Raw genomic sequence first — 5,998 nt, 5'->3', positions numbered from 1 at the left:
ATAATACTATAATATTTAATGATATAAATTATGAATACATATTTGGCCCACAAGCCATAATTTGCTAATCTAATTGTGACCTTTAAAATGGTCTAATTTAAACTTTAAATTTTATTTTATTTTTTTTAAATAATAAATATAATTTATAAAAAATAATACAATAACATTTAATGATACATATAAATTATGAATATATATTTGGCCCACAAGCCATAATTTGCTAATCTAATTGTGACCTTTAAAATGGTCTAATTTAAACCTTACCAGTCAGGTCTTTGATGCAGATGAGCTGCTGGGCATCCAAATTGATATAAATTATTATTAATGAGCTTAATTATCGCAAGTTACACCAAATTAACGCAAGCTGCCTGAAGAAGCATAAACTCAAGTCCACAGCGCAAATAGAAGCACGTGTCTGCCGCGACTTGAAATGATATCATCCAAAGCTGCATAAACAATGCGAGTGGAAGCTCAGCAATTGCCCCTACGCGTAAAGACGCGAGCTCGCAAAAATATTTTGATGAAAGTGGAATGAGACTATAGGAACGATCCCACACTTCAATTGACACGTGTGCTTCCGTTCATTCAGACCTCGGCGCTTCACGTCGAAACCAAACAAAAAGGTGTAAATAAGACATTCCAATCAAACGAAATGTAACATGATGATTAAGAGAGACGCAGCTAGCTGAATGCAGATGATTCACCGGCAGGCATGCATACGGAGATTGGAGTACATATCCACTGCTTGTGTTCTAATTTGCCATTTGTCCGGTACGCCCGCTCGAGTCGTTCGTGTCTCGTCAGCAAAAGGTCAGCCTTCCCCTCCAGGCCGAATCCACGCTTCACTCCAGGGAAATTAATAGTTGCAGCCTTCAGTCGCTGTCTTTCCCCATCCTTGTAATTTGCCAGCGTCGACTTGGAGGATGCCTTGAAAAGGTAAATGTGCACTCGCCCACGTACGGATGGGCGGTCTTCATGTGTTGATGAATTTAATGACCGCGTAGCGCTTTTTCTTGGTCCCTCGTGACAAACGACAAGACATCCTGGCACGTTCTCAATGTGTGCATGTTTTCATGTTACACCAATATTCTTTGGGGAATGTATGAGAGGCTGGACTTTACATTCTTTTATCATTCATATGGATTTCTGCTTGGGCCATGTTCTACTGAGTATTATTATTATTGTTGCAATGATAGATGATAAACTAACAAATATAATCTCACGATATATGTCAATAATCATGCCCAAAGGTGTTCCTTATAAAATGAACCTACACTTCCTGTTGGTGTAAAAAGCAGGATTAAAAAGGATTTCCAGTTTTTCTTTCTTTCAAATTTAACGAAATAGTGTCCGCCATCTAGTGGTCTGCAGTGGAATTACAACCCCAGACTAAGATTTCGTCTAGCACTTTCTTTTCAAAGTAAATATTTTTCACAACTCTGTTGCATAACTTGCCAGCCCGAGTAAAAGAAAGTTTGCGCCCCAACACTCCCACCCCCAACCAACCACCCACCCACCGCATAAGCTTTGGAAAGTGACTCCTTGATGGGATTATTGCAGGGAGTTAAAAACATATCGCTGGATAGAAGAAGCGTGTATTATCATGGCCGCGGGCTAGTTATGATAGATGGGAGGCCAAGCCGAAGGCCCTCGCAGGTCCCCCGTCGGGTGCCAGGGGCGCACCGCCAGCGCCGAGGATGACTGACGCCGTGCGTAAAAGTGGAATCCACAGGGAAGGCAAGTCAGAGATGGAAGTGCGGCTTTATGATCAGGATGAATAAGAATCGAAAGAAAGATGGACGTGTTTGTGTTGGACTTTACGTTGGAAGCAGGAAATACCCGTAACGGTGTATGTGCGGTAATGTTGAGCTCGGTGATTCAAGTATGGAATGGATTCCCCAGTTTGAAGATTTGAGATGATGGATTTGTAAATGTCAAGATGAGCTTGAATCCTGTTGGGAGGACACGAAACAGTCAAAGGGACAAGCGCCTTGGAGCTTTGAAACAGCGGCAGACCAAAAGTCTTTTTCTTCTGTTGCAACTGAAAGAAAGTTGAAATTTAGTTGGGGTTTTTTTTTGTGTGTGTGCAAGCGAGTTCATATTCCTTAGCCCCCGAAACATTCGCAAGGAAATGCTTGGATCAGCATGTTCCTCTCTGTATATTATTTAGGACAAGAAACCAGCTTGCAACATTTCTCACAGAGGTGTCACGGTAGTTGTGCCAGATGAAATCCACCGGGTGTCAATCTGCTCCGCACTTGACACCTTCCAAACAGAAACTGAAATCTGTGCTTGAGGCATTAAATTGAAAATATGGTATACAAATAGACTTTGCAGTTTATATATAAATACCCTAATATATATATCTATATATATATATGCATGTGCTTCCAGTAAGAGTTTCATTATGCTTCTATTTTGAATTTCATGATGACGCAATGTTTCCGACAAAGACACCAAAGTCGTGATAATAGCCCACGTATGCGTTTGTTCGTATTTTTATCGTACAATTTAGTTGAAAAGAGAATACGCCCTGACTATCAATAGCGGGTCAGATAATGATGGATGGTGGCGCGGTTACTAATTTTCCCGCAAGGTAAATATAGTAACTGGCTGAGTTGAGCGACACGGAGCCTTGGCCACTTCTCGAGTCGCATGACCATTAATCACCGTTGCTTCTGCGCCGCTCGCTTTCGCCGCCACTCTCCAAAAGGCCGTAATGACGGTCAGGTAATGGCACGGGGGAACGCGTGAGCCCGCCATTACTGGCTTGATCGCGATTCCTATCGTTCCGACTCACAGAATCGAGTCAGCAGCGGCTCAATAGCAAACATCATCTTATAAACCTTTATTATAAAACATCCCCGTAGAGTGAAAAAAACAAAATATGATTTTCAACTGTCTCCAGAACGGATCAATCGACGGAAGAGGTCAAATCAAGACACGACGGTACGCTTCCAACTTTCAGAGTCTGTGAATGCTCAGCTGAACTCTTTAGAAGTTAATTAATCAGAGAGATCGATCGCTTGCCACTCTTGCGCTACACACTAAATCGCAGGGATCCGCTTGTGCTGAGGTCTCGTGTCTCTCCGCCTCATCCCGGCGCCACGCGAGGTGTCACTTTGTAGCATGAGATGGCAAATCCATTTGCGGAACCGATAAAACTGCTGAGAATCAGACCGTAGTTGTGCGTTAATGTACATTTCCATACTGACACCTCGTTTATCTCGCATGAAACGATCCATATTTAACACTCGATTGACGGCTAGCTGCCTTTTGTGGTAACCGAAGTCCTCGTCTGGCTAGCGTAATGGACTTCTGCGAGTCTCGGTTTTCAACCAACATAACTACTAATAACACAATTCAACAGGAAGTGGATTCCGTGACTTTGTCCATTTATTTTTTATTCCCACACCTTGAAATTGAAACTCTTGAAGACTAGTTGGAGAATTCCACACGGTACATGTGACACTCATCCTAATTCCATGTTTCTGGCAGTACGAACGTCGGCGGTAAGAACATTACGTAACGTCTCTGGACATGAAGACATACTTTGATTAGATGTCGGTCTGATCTCTCCATTTCGGTTCCGGTTTACTTTTGCCTCTTTGCATCTGATACACACTCACGCATGAATTGTATTCAGCGGTCCACTTAACCGTTCATTAGTACGTAATTTACCGTCGAGGGACCGTACAGTGGGTAGGTGAGGGTCAGCGGTTCAAAGCGACTCTATGCAAAGGAATTTGTGAAAGTGTGTTAGCTTCTGACGTACAGAACGTCCTTGCAAGAGAGTGAAAAGAACATGTAGTCTACGGTCTTGTGATCCTTAACATTCTTTGTCATATGCGGTTCCAGGCTATTAGATCATTTATAATCCCCTCCAGTATAAGGCGAGGAAGTTCTTATCAACGCTGACCTATATTTTATGGAGTCACTTGTTATTATACTCTATAGCCTCATTCTGTGTAGCATATTTGCTCTTATTATATATTATTAGATATACTCTTATTATTATATTTGTCAATTTAATCACATTTTGGGTCAAATTTTGAAGTGCTGGATACAAAACTCTATCACGACATTTCAGCAATACAGTGAATTGATTGAAGAGGTCCAACGATAATGTTGCTGCTCAAATATTTTGTGTAGGGATAAAGATAGTAAACCGATTAGCATCAACGTTTTACATGTTGTAGTTGTGTTTTACCGACAGGTCAGCGGGTTGCGGTTTCAAAGAATTTTTTTTATTCTTCATATACCGCAACGCTATGCTAGCTAGAATATGGGTAGATGGTTGTTGAGTGTGTTCAGAATATCTACGGAAGGTGAGGGGGACGAACCACAACAACCATAATTATTAACGGAACACTTTTTAATCTAAAGTCAAAATAAGAAAAACACAGCTTGTGGTCAAACTAAGCTTTGCTCATTTCTCCAGAGCTGAATGTAAAATGTGTTCTTCCTCTTCTTGACAACTGGTAATCCATAATCCTCACCACCAAGCAAAGACTGATTACATCACATACGGCTTGCTATCGCATCTAATATTATATCATGTCTGTGGCTTGGAAATCCGGCAGTATTCACTATATAGCAAAATAAGCTCCTCCGAAGAGTGACTTCCAGTCTGATCGCTGGTTATTTCTTTTTCAGCATGGTGCAATGTGACTAGGTTTTCATGATCCTAGTTTAGAATGAGGTGGCGCATTAAGAGAAAACATCTTCCATGCTAACCTCTAGCCCCGAGCTACGTCAACTCCCCCCCCTGTTTGCCTGAGATACCGTCTTGGCAAATCCTCTTATGGCTTTAGATCTCCCTTCAAATTAAAGACTTTGCAATTAACACCACGCTGATTGAACTCAACTTTTACCACACGGATCTCCGTTGACCATTTGTTTCCTATTTGAACGGGTCATTAGGTTTGTGCTATAACCTTGAGAGATATACCGTGCTTATGTTGTAATCTTCAAAGCCATTACCTTCGTTGTCTCGCACTTGACTGATTCATCCGCCTTAGCTTCCTACTCTGGAAGTAACAGCGCTCGCTCATTCCCAGGTATCCAGGGGTGACTGGCCTCAAGGCACTGCCATTTCCTAGGGTCTAAATAGCCAATTAGCCGGGACCTTGGGAACCACGCTAAGGTAGCCATTAGTAATTAGCCATTGACATTTGGGCGGCGATAGCTATTGGACGGTACAGCTCGGCTTTCACACCAAAGGGGCCATTTTATGAGAGGCCTCCAGATAATGCGAGACGTGGTCAGTGATTCGTGGTTGTAGGAAGCAGGTTTGGAGATGTGCATCTCTGATTTCTAATCACTACTTTTATATCATTATTGTTCTGGGACGTGGACTTGAAATCATTTTAGATGGCAAGACATCAAATGAGTTCCCCGGACGTTACGGGGAGACATTTCAACTTCTTCTCAAGGCTTAAGATTCAATACTGCTATTATATTCATTTACAATACAATTAAGTACAATCTAATAATATCTGATATTATCTGTGTCAGTGCCCTCACACATTTTTTAATGTAAACCACTTGTGCGAATCAAATCCGGTTTTATCACACCCCCATTGGGAACTGTTTTGAATTATAAAAAAAAAAAAAAACATGATCTCCAACCTCCCTCCAGCAGTTTGAGATGACAAGACTCATATTGATATTTAACGCTAGTAGAGGCAGAGTTGGTGGAAAGAGAAAACATTTGAGATTTTCTGAACGAGACTGAATTAAATGTATTACCTCTGTGTCAAGTGTGTTGCTGTGCCCGTGTTCACCTACCAGCACAAGCTAAATTATCCAGAAAGCTTTTTCGAGTCTATTGTCAAGGGGTAAGTGTGAACTCCGAGTCTTCTCAGTGAGTCAGAAGCTGCGACAAGCCGGGGGCAGTGTAAATCTACCTTCCATAACAACGTCAGCAGCCTTCTTGTGACCTACATTCTCCAAATCAGACAATAACACTAGAGAGAATATTGTGGAATTATGAGCA

Source organism: Syngnathus leptorhynchus, chromosome 4, assembly GCF_054491065.1.
Source record: "Syngnathus leptorhynchus isolate UIUO chromosome 4, UIUO_Slep, whole genome shotgun sequence".
Taxonomy (NCBI): Eukaryota; Metazoa; Chordata; class Actinopteri; order Syngnathiformes; family Syngnathidae; genus Syngnathus; species Syngnathus leptorhynchus.
This window is presented reverse-complemented; position numbering follows the sequence as displayed.